Genomic DNA, 11,592 nt, shown 5'->3' on the forward strand with positions numbered 1-11,592 from the left:
GAGAGGCCCTGCTATAAAGTGGGCATCTTTCCCGGGAGCGGATTCCAGAAACAGAAAAGGGCTCCGTGGTCAGTGTGGCCTTGGCTGGAGTTGCCTTTCCAAACAGGAAGCAGACGCCTCGGCCCTGGGCTCCCATTGTGTGTGTGCCTCGTGGATTACAAGGTCGTGTGCAGACCTGCACAGTCAGAGATCCCCTCCCACCCCAGCCCCAGACACACAGACACATGGACACACGAACACATGGACACACGGACACGGTCACACAAACACACAGACACACGGACATGGACACACAGATACATGGACACACAGACACACAGACACACAGACACGGTCACACAGACACACAGACACACAGACACGGACACACAGACACACAGACACACAGACATGGACACACAGATACACGGAAACACAGACACATGGACATACGGACACATGGACACACAGACACACAGACACACGGACACAGACACACAGACACACGAACACGGTCACACAGACACACAGACACACGGACATGGACACACAGATACATGGACACACAGACACACAGACACACAGACACGGTCACACAGACACACAGACACACAGACACGGACACACAGACACACAGACACACAGACATGGACACACAGATACACGGAAACACAGACACATGGACATACGGACACATGGACACACAGACACACAGACACACGGACACAGACACACAGACACACGAACACGGTCACACAGACACACAGACACACGGACATGGACACACAGATACATGGACACACAGACACACAGACACACGGACATGGACACACAGATACATGGACACACAGACACACAGACACACAGACACGGACACATAGACACACAGACACGGACACACAGACACACAGACATGGACACACAGATACACGGAAACACAGACACATGGACACACGGACACATGGACACACGGACACGGTCACACACACACAGACACACGGACACAGACACACAGACACGGACACACAGACACACAGACACGGACACACAGACACACAGACACAGACACACAGACACGGACACACAGACACACGGATACATAGACACACAGACATGGACACACAGACACACAGACACGAACACACAGACACACGGATACACACACAGACACGGACACACAGACACATGGACACACGGACACAATCACACAGACACAGACACACGGACATGGACACACAGATACACGGACACACAGACACGGTCACACAGACACACAGACACACAGACACGGACACACAGACACACAGACACACAGACATGGACACACAGATACACGGAAACACAGACACATGGACACACAGACACATGGACACACAGACACGGTCACACAGACACACAGACACACGGACATGGACACACAGATACATGGACACACAGACACACAGACATGGACACACAGACACGGTCACACAGACACACAGACACGGACACATAGACACACAGACACGGACACACAGACACACAGACACGGACACACAGATACACGGAAACACAGACACATGGACACACGGACACATGGACACACGGACACGGTCACACAGACACATGGACACAGACACACGGACATCACAGACACAGACACACAGACACACGGATACACACACAGACACAGACACACAGACACATGGACACACGGACACATGGACACATGGACACGGTCACACAGACACAGACACACGGACATGGACACACAGATACATGGACACACAGACACACGGACACACAGACACGGTCACACAGACACACAGACACACGGACACAGACACACAGACACACGAACACGGTCACACAGACACACAGACACACGGACATGGACACACAGACACACAGACACGGACACACAGACACACAGACATGGACACACAGATACACGGAAACACAGACACATGGACACACGGACACACGGACACGGTCACACAGACACACGGACACAGACATACAGACACACGGACACACGGACACGGTCACACAGACACACGGACACGGACACACAGATACACGGAAACACAGACACATGGACACACGGACACATGGACACACGGACACGGTCACACAGACACACAGACACATGGACACAGACACACGGACACATGGACACGGTCACACAGACACAGACACACGGACATGGACACACAGATACATGGACACACAGACACACGGACACGCAGACACGGTCACACAGACACACAGACACACGGACACAGACACACAGACACACGAACACGGTCACACAGACACACAGACACACGGACATGGACACACAGACACACAGACACGGACACACAGACACACAGACATGGACACACAGATACACGGAAACACAGACACATGGACACACGGACACACGGACACGGTCACACAGACACACGGACACAGACATACAGACACACGGACACAGTCACACAGACACACGGACACATACAGACACACGGACACACAGACACACAGACACATGGACACACAGACACAGACACACAGAAACACGGACACACAGACACGGACACACAGATACACGGACACACAGATACACGGACACACAGTCACGGACACACAGAAACACGGACACACAGACACACTGACACACAGACACGGACACACAGACACGGACACACAGACACACGGACACACAGACACGGACACACAGACACACGGATACATAGACACACAGACATGGACACACAGACACACAGACACGGACACACAGACACACGGATACACACACAGACACGGACACACAGACACATGGACACACGGACACGGTCACACAGACACAGACACACGGACATGGACACACAGATACACGGACACACAGACACGGTCACACAGACACACAGACACACAGACACGGACACACAGACACACAGACACACAGACATGGACACACAGATACACGGAAACACAGACACATGGACACACGGACACATGGACACACAGACACGGTCACACAGACACACAGACACACGAACACGGTCACACAGACACACAGACACACGGACATGGACACACAGATACATGGACACACAGACACACAGACATGGACACACAGACACGGTCACACAGACACACAGACACGGACACATAGACACACAGACACGGACACACAGACACACAGACACGGACACACAAATACACGGAAACACAGACACATGGACACACGGACACATGGACACACGGACACGGTCACACAGACACACAGACACATGGACACAGACACACGGACATCACAGACACAGACACACAGACACACGGATACACACACAGACAGACACACAGACACATGGACACACGGACACATGGACACATGGACACGGTCACACAGACACAGACACACGGACATGGACACACAGATACATGGACACACAGACACACGGACACACAGACACGGTCACACAGACACACAGACACACGGACACAGACACACAGACACACGAACACGGTCACACAGACACACAGACACACGGACATGGACACACAGATACATGGACACACAGACACACAGACATGGACACACAGACACGGTCACACAGACACACAGACACGGACACATAGACACACAGACACGGACACACAGACACACAGACACGGACACACAAATACACGGAAACACAGACACATGGACACACGGACACATGGACACACGGACACGGTCACACAGACACACAGACACATGGACACAGACACACGGACATCACAGACACAGACACACAGACACACGGATACACACACAGACACAGACACACAGACACATGGACACACGGACACATGGACACATGGACACGGTCACACAGACACAGACACACGGACATGGACACACAGATACATGGACACAGACACACGGACACACAGACACGGTCACACAGACACACAGACACACGGACACAGACACACAGACACACGAACACGGTCACACAGACACACAGACACACGGACATGGACACACAGACACACAGACACGGACACACAGACACACAGACATGGACACACAGATACACGGAAACACAGACACATGGACACACGGACACACGGACACGGTCACACAGACACACGGACACAGACATACAGACACACGGACACACGGACACGGTCACACAGACACACGGACACGGACACACAGATACACGGACACACAGACACACGGACACACAGGTACACGGACACACGGACACACAGAAACATGGACACACAGACACGGACACACAGATACACGGACACACAGACACGGACACACAGACACACGGACACACAGACACGGACACACAGAAACACGGACACACAGACACATGGACACAGACACGGACACACAGAAACACGGACACACAGACACGGACACACAGATACACGGACACACAGACACACGGACACACAGTCACGGACACTGGGTGGGTGCAGTGCCTCTTTGTTGTCCCTGGGTGGCGCCAGGGGGAGGCGGCCTGGGCTGGTCACCTCCCACCTCCACGGCCAACAATAGCCAACTGTCCTTGAATATTCAGGTGTTCGCTCTTCCCGCTGACATCCTGGGCCAGTAGCCCAAGTGGAAGAAGGGGTCAGCCCGACAAGAGTCCTCGTGTCCTGTGAGATAAGCCCGCGTGCTCAGAGGGCGGGGAACGGGCCCGCCCGTCACAGAGGGGACGTGGCCCGCCTGGCTGATGAGGAGCATGGGTCCCCCCGCCCTGGGGCTGACGGAGCATAACAACCAGTGTGAGCGGGAGTATAGCTCCCTCGGCTGGGCCGGCATCCGCATCGTACCCGCAGCGGGCAAGCATTCCTAGAACGTCCAGAGAGAGCGGGCGAACGTCCGTGTCCTTGGCTGTGCCTTCAGGTGAGCCCGACGTTGTGGAGAGGAGCTCACACCAGGCACTCCTGCGCTGCCCCGAAAGCTGGAGTGAGTGGACGTTACGGTCGTGGGGCCTGGCGAGGTGGGCCCACGCGCGGGGGCCCGGGGACCAGCCCGCTTCCCAGGAGGACACGTGGACACACCGCGGAGAAGCAGGTGTTGAGACGTGGGTGCGTGACGGTGACTGTGGCCTGGCCCCCGCCGTGCACCCACACAGCCCCAGGGACGGACGAGCAAGACGTGGCTGCCGTCCCTCGAAGGCCTCGTGGACGAGGATGGGGTCACAAGGGACCCAGAGGGAAGCGGTTCTTCAGTCCAGCTGTGGCCCTCGGGTCCCGGGCACCTGCCAGCTGTGGCCCTCGGGTCCCGGGCACCTGCCAGCTGTGGCCCTCGGGTCCCGGGCACCTGCCAGCTGTGGCCCTCGGGTCCCGGGCACCTGCCAGCTGTGGCCCTCGGGTCCCGGGCACCTGCCAGCTGTGGCCCTCGGGTCCCGGGCACCTGCCAGCTGTGGCCCTCGGGTCCCGGGCACCTGCCGGCCTGAACTGTGTGTTGAGTTCCGGGTACGTGGGCACCACGCGTACGGGCAGATGGGGCACAGGAAGACCTCCCCATGCTGGGCCCGCACCCCAGGGCGGCGTCTGGGGGCTGCTCAGGGGTCATCAGGTGCCTGGGGGGCAGTGCCGTGGGGGGGGCAGGGAACACGGCAGCTGTGCCCAGGTGCAGGGGTGCGGGGGCACGTGAGGGACTGACCCGTGTGTGCGACAAGCCGCTGCCCGCGTCACGCTCGGGAGCCAGTGTATTTGGACACAGCGTATTGTGCTCCATTCCAGACCCAACGCTGCTTCTCACAGGCGAAGGTGGGGGGCTCGTGTCCAGCCCTGTCCACAGAATCGAGCCGGCGCTGGGGGAGGGGGTCGCTGGCCAGCTCGGCCACTTTTCCCTGTCAGACGGCCACTGTCCCCGGGCGCTGCCCGGAGACCCCCAAGCCGAGAACCATGAAGTGCGAACTCTTTGCCAACAGTTCTTTTCACCGGAGCATTTAACTTGACTTTCATGCTAGTAATTTTTCTTTAATTTATTTTTATTTTATTGATTGATTTATGGGGCGGGATGTGAAGTATCCACTTGTAGCCGCTTTGCTTGCTTGTTGCTTGTCACCTGTGCCTGGACCGGGCGAGCCCAGGGTTTGAACCGGTGACCTCCCTGATCCAGGTCCACGCTCTATCCACTGTGCCACCACAGGCCAGGCTGTTTCAATTGTCTTAATGGCTTGTCGTTAGAGGACCTAATTGTTTTGTTCCTAGCGTTCTGGGATCCTGTCACCCCATGAAGAAGTCAACTGGACAGTGAGGGGAGGGAGGGTCCCCGGCCTGCGTGCTGCCCCCAGAGGGACCCCAGGTGCGCTCCGCGCGGGGAAGTCTCCTTTGGCTTCTCTCGTTCGTGTCTTCACGTCTCCCAAGTTTGGTCAAACCTTCGCTGGGGACGGCTGGTCTCCGACTGTCCCAGGTGTGTCCTGGAGTGACAGGGCCAGCCCTGAGGGGGACTTCCTTTGTGACCGGAGCCTGGTGGCCCTCGGAGATGTCCTGGGGGCCCTGTCGGAGCGCAGAGGCCACGTCCCCTACGGAACAGCAAGCTCGCCCCCCTGCTGCAGGACGCTCTTGGTAGCCAGTGTCCCCGTACGCCTCCCCGAGGGGGCACCGCTGTCCCCTGCGCCCTGGTGGGAGCTCCTCCCGGCCCCTCCTTCAGGGACTCCTGGTTCTCGGGTCAGCTGTCCCTCCATTTCCCGGCACCTTCCTCTGTGCCGTCCCCGGTGGCTCCATGTGGCCACCTCTCTGCAGCCACCTGGGCGCTGCGTGCTGCAGGGCGACTTCTTCCCTGGAACCCTTCCAGTGGCATGCGGCCACTTCTCTCTTTAAAGGGGTGACGTGAACTTGCTGCTGATTGTCCGCGTGTCCCCCTGCCAGGAACACGCGGCAGAGATGCTGCAGAGCCTGGGTTTCGGGGCGCACGCCCGGCAGGTGCAGAGTGGCCGCCCCGCCCCCAGGGGGCCCCGGTGGGGGAGCGTCGCCTGCCCGTGCTACCCGGCTTTCTCCTCCCTTAGAGCGTGTTTCCTGTCGTGACTGTGTGTGCAGTGCTCGTGCCCTGAAGGTCAAGCCGTTTACTTTAGACTCATAGACCTCGTTTTCTCCAAGGTGACGGCCGTGAACACTGACGGGAGCCCAAGGGCCAGGCGGGCCACGTCGTGGGGGCGTTGGGCTGCGGGACCCTCAGGGAGCAGTCCCCAGCTGAGCTGTCCCCGGCGGAGGGCCCCCGCGGAGCCCGCGATGCCAGCTCTCGTTGGCACACACCAGGCCAAGGTCCTGGGTTTGAGCTCAGGGTCCAGGACCAGAGTTGGGCCCTCAGGGTGGCTCAGTGTCCCCTGACAAATTGCACTGCCCTGCGGCCCCATGTCCTCCTCTGTGCAATGTGGTCTCCGCAGGACAGGGTGAGCTGGCCGGCCACAAAGGTCCCCCTGGAAGCCACTGCGGTCCTATGTGTGGGAACCTGGGAGGCATCTCCCGCAAACCTGACCTAGGTGGCCCCACTGTGTCCCCCCAGACCCCGGGCCGGAGGCCAGCTGACCCGCAGCTCCTGCTCCACCCACAACCAAGAGGAGATGGAGACAGCGGGTCTCGGCCACTTGTGGATAAAAACGGCTCCGTTTGGTAATTTTTACAAAAGCCTGTAACCGTGCAAGCATGCAGAGGGACCGGTCACTCTGCTCCTGTCCGGTGGCATGAGGAGCGAGCCCCTCACAGTCCCTGGCCACCACAGGGCACCCTGGGGCTGGGCTGGGGGGCAGTCAGCCCCCTGGGGTTCTGGTGATGCCCGCAGCCGCTCTGCCAGCTCACCCAGTGGTGTGGGAGGGCAGCCCGCACGGCCAGCGGCTGTCCTGGAGAAGGGTGCCCTGTCCTGGACCCTGTCCCTCTCAAGAGAGCGACTGGGCGGGGTGACCCAGACCCCGGGGCGTGGGAGACAGTTCACAAAACGAGGTGACTCGTCCCAGGTGCGTGCTGCACCCCTGGGCCCGTGGCTGTGATGCTGGGGGCGTCCTGCAGGACAGCACCCTTCCTTACCCACCCCCCAAAAAAACTTCCACCGGTTCCCTTGTTAAGTCCCACATCCCAGCCGGGCAGCGGCCTGCAGCAGCAGCCCTGGTTCCCAGACCCCAGCCAGGAGTGGGCACTGGGCTAGCCCTCGGGGGTCCCTGAATCCAGGTCCAGTACCTCCATCCAAACCTGGACCGCAGGCTGGGGGGGCTGGCGGTCGGCTTACACCTTCCCGAGCTATCAGGAGTCCTGGAGGGCCTTCCTTCCAGCCACCCTGACCAGTATGAAGGAGACACGGGGGGCTCTGCCTTGTGCACCCCCACCCGGGGCCACAGCCCCCTCACGGAGCAGCACCCACCCCTCGGGGGGGCAGGGGCCCGCCCTGACCTGCCCCCTCACAAACCATCCGTCCCTTCTCGTTCAGACCCAGTTTCCCGGAAAATGTCTGTTTTGCCCTCAGACCCCTTGGTCCTGAGCCACACAAATGGAAGAGAGGGTCATTTCTGACCGTCTAAAGGAGAGTCCATCCTCCCCGGGGGAGAGGGGAGGCCGCCCCCTCCGCCTGCCAGCTGCCCACTGGAGCTCCACAATCACTTCCCTGGGCGGGTGGGAACGTGGGCAGCCCGCTCCGGGAGGGCGTCTGGGACCGTGGCCGAGGCCCTGCTTGCTGATGGCTCCCCCACCCACCCTGACCACCAGAGATTATTGCCCCGTGGTTAACCGACACCCGGCCTCATTTCCCGTCTCTGTCCACAGGCCCAGAGGAAGGACAGAAATAGGAAGCCCAGCAGCGGTTTCTAGGGTCAGCCAGGGGTCCCTGCTGCCTCAGGTGCCTGCCTGCCAAGGACACAGGGCACTGACCGCAGCCTCCTGTGGCCCTGGGTGCTGGCCACCTTCAGGTCAGGGTTGGGCTGGGTTAGAAATGACAAGGGGCAAGGGCAGCCTCAGACCTGCACCAGAGATGGTCAGAAACCGCGGCCTGGAGCAGCCCGGCCCGCCCCCAGCGTGCCCCACCCCGGCCCCTGGGTAGCCTTTGTCCCCGGGCAGGAGCTGGACAGGAGCTGGACAGGAGCTGGACAGGAGCGGCCCGAGGCCACAGCGTGCCGCCGGCGCCCTCTGGTGGCGGTGACGGGAAAGTACGGCGGGGGAGCTGCGGGGCCAGGGGCTGCCCAGTCCCGAGGGGCTCCCGCTGGGCATCCGTGTGGGCACCCCGTACCTGCCCACGCTCGCGCGTGCGGGTCCTGCCACCCCCGGCTCCTTTTCTGCCCCACCCCACTCACTGACACCTCTGTGCCGCGGCAACCAGACCTGCTGGGCGCCTGTCCCCAAGTGTCTTCAAGGAAGGAGTCGCAGACCTTAGACCAGGGCCCCATTTTTACTGCGGGCACCGGTCTTAGGGTGACTGAAGAGTCATGGGGAAGCCGGGCCCGCCCGTGGCCTGCAGGGCCCTGACCAAGTGCCTCCCACTGTGGCCACAGGCCTGGTGTCCCCCGTGGCCCTGGGCCTGGGGCGCCCACTGGGCACATGGCACCTCCTGCGCCAGGCACTGGCCGGCAGCCCAGGGAGCCCACGCTGACCCTGGCCCTCACTAGGCGCTGTGCCAGCTGCGATCTGCCCAGAGCTGGCCCATCGCCTGCCTCAGTGATTCCTGTTTACTGAGGGAAAGACGGACAGGTGAGGCCACTGGGAGCCCCGCCCATAGCGCTGTTGCCTGGCAACACCAGCTAGCCCGCAGATGAAGGTGGCTTCTTAGCAGGAACTGGAGAAGTATGCGCTCCACAGCGCATGAGCCGGCCTGCCCCGTGTCCTCTGTCCACGCAGCGCTCCGGCCCGGTGGCTGTTCACGGGGTGAAGCCTCCGTGGATGCGTCGACACCGTTGTGCCGTGCTGCCCAGTCCCGCGAGGCGACACGGGGGCGCGCAGGTCTTCACTGAGCAGGCTGGCCTGTCCACCCGCGGGGTCCATTCACGAAAGGACCGAGCGCCTGCACCGCCCCACCCTCCCTGGCTTAGCTCCGCCCCCAGCCCCGAGGGCAGCGTGGGTGGCGAGCCCTGCGGTCCCTCCGCGCTGCGTGGGCAGAACGGCCCGGGGACCATGACGTCTCGGGACAGGGCTGCGTGGCAACGGGCTCACGGTGACCTGCTGAACACACAGGACTACCCGACAGCAAAGCACAGGTCAGTGCCTCAGACCTCGAGGACAGCAGGTAGGCACGCGCGGGTCCTGCGCCAGCCGAGAGGGCCAAGGGGCCCACAGGGAAACCAAGCCACGCTACACCCCGGCGTCGGGGCGAGCGGAGGGGGCACCCCTGGGTCCCACCAGGCGGAGGGCAGGCGGGATGTGGCACCAGCCCTGCCTGTCTGTCTGGGGACGCGGACCGCCTGCCTGCCACCACCGACTCCCTCCACCAGCTGGACACAGCACAGCAGCTGCACGGGGTCCAGGTGGCTGGTGGCTTCCGGGGAGGCGGGGCGGGGCAGGCAGGACTCTGGAGGTGGGAGGGGAGCACCCCTGGGCCCAGCGACCCACCCTGACTTTGAGGATAAACAGCCATTAGCTACGGGCAACCCTCCCAGTGTGTGGACATGGTCAGAGTGTCCCCTGACTGTGTGGGTCCAATGACCGCGTCACGGTCTGCTCACTGGGTCTCACGGCCCAGGTCACCAAGGGGACGCCTCCGGGAAGACCAACAGCCCCTCAGAGACCCGCTTTCCCGGAAGCTTCTCTGCATGAGCCGTGGGCCGGCCCCTGGGCGGCCAGCCGTGGACGCAGGGGAGGCCCCTTCTCTGCTCACCTCCCATCCGACCTGCTGAAGGGGGTGGGGGAATGGCCCTTTAGGGTGATCAGCGCTGCTGCTGACCGCAGCTGGCAGCCCTTGGGACTGGGGGTGGGCGGTGCCCCTTCTGTGTCTGAAGAGAGCCAGGTACCATCCGGACATCGCTGTGCACAAGCTTCCTGCTGGAGGATTTTATGAGCTCTGTGGGGACCAAGTGTCCACACCGCTGTGCGGTGGGGGCATCTGTGCCAGTGGTGGACAGGGGACATCTGCCTGCAAGGTCTGTGGGGACAGAGCTGGGCCGTACCCCACAGAGGGGCCTCCGTGTGCAGGCCGAGAGCTCTGAGCAGCAGGAACAGCAGAGAGCGGTCTAGGGAGGCCTGGAGCCCCGCCCGGCTGTGACCTTGAGCTCAGGGACGTCCAGAAGGCGTGTGCACTGGCTGACCCTCCGTGTGGGCTGGCCACAGGCAGAGGGACGTCCAGAAGGCGTGTGCACTGGCTGACCCTCCGTGTGGGCTGGCCGCAGGCAGAGGGACGTCCAGAAGGCGTGTGCACTGGCTGACCCTCCGTGTGGGCTGGCCACAGGCAGAGGGACGTCCAGAAGGCGTGTGCACTGGCTGACCCTCCGTGTGGGCTGGCCGCAGGCAGAGGGACGTCCAGAAGGCGTGTGCACTGGCTGACCCTCCGTGTGGCTGGCCACAGGCAGAGGGACGTCCAGAAGGCGTGTGCACTGGCTGACCCTCCATGTGGCTGGCCGCAGGCAGAGGGACGTCCAGAAGGCGTGTGCACTGGCTGACCCTCCGTGTGGGCTGGCTGCAGGCAGAGGGAGCCTCAGCGGCCTCTCTGGGTCGGAA

At 61.3% G+C, this 11,592-nt stretch overlaps 1 long non-coding RNA gene across 1 annotated transcript; it reads right to left on the reverse strand.

Annotated features, from left to right (window-relative positions):
• Positions 1-5,947: 5,947 nt before the first annotated feature.
• LOC136398666 (uncharacterized) lies at positions 5,948-9,441 on the reverse strand. Its single transcript, XR_010750026.1, has 2 exons — positions 6,664-9,441; positions 5,948-6,465 (listed from the first exon to the last, which is right to left on the reverse strand). It is a non-coding gene; the product is annotated as an uncharacterized lncRNA (long non-coding RNA).
• Between the last annotated feature and the right edge of the window lie 2,151 nt (positions 9,442-11,592).

This window comes from Saccopteryx leptura, chromosome 3 (assembly GCF_036850995.1).
Source record: "Saccopteryx leptura isolate mSacLep1 chromosome 3, mSacLep1_pri_phased_curated, whole genome shotgun sequence".
NCBI classification, from domain to species: Eukaryota; Metazoa; Chordata; class Mammalia; order Chiroptera; family Emballonuridae; genus Saccopteryx; species Saccopteryx leptura.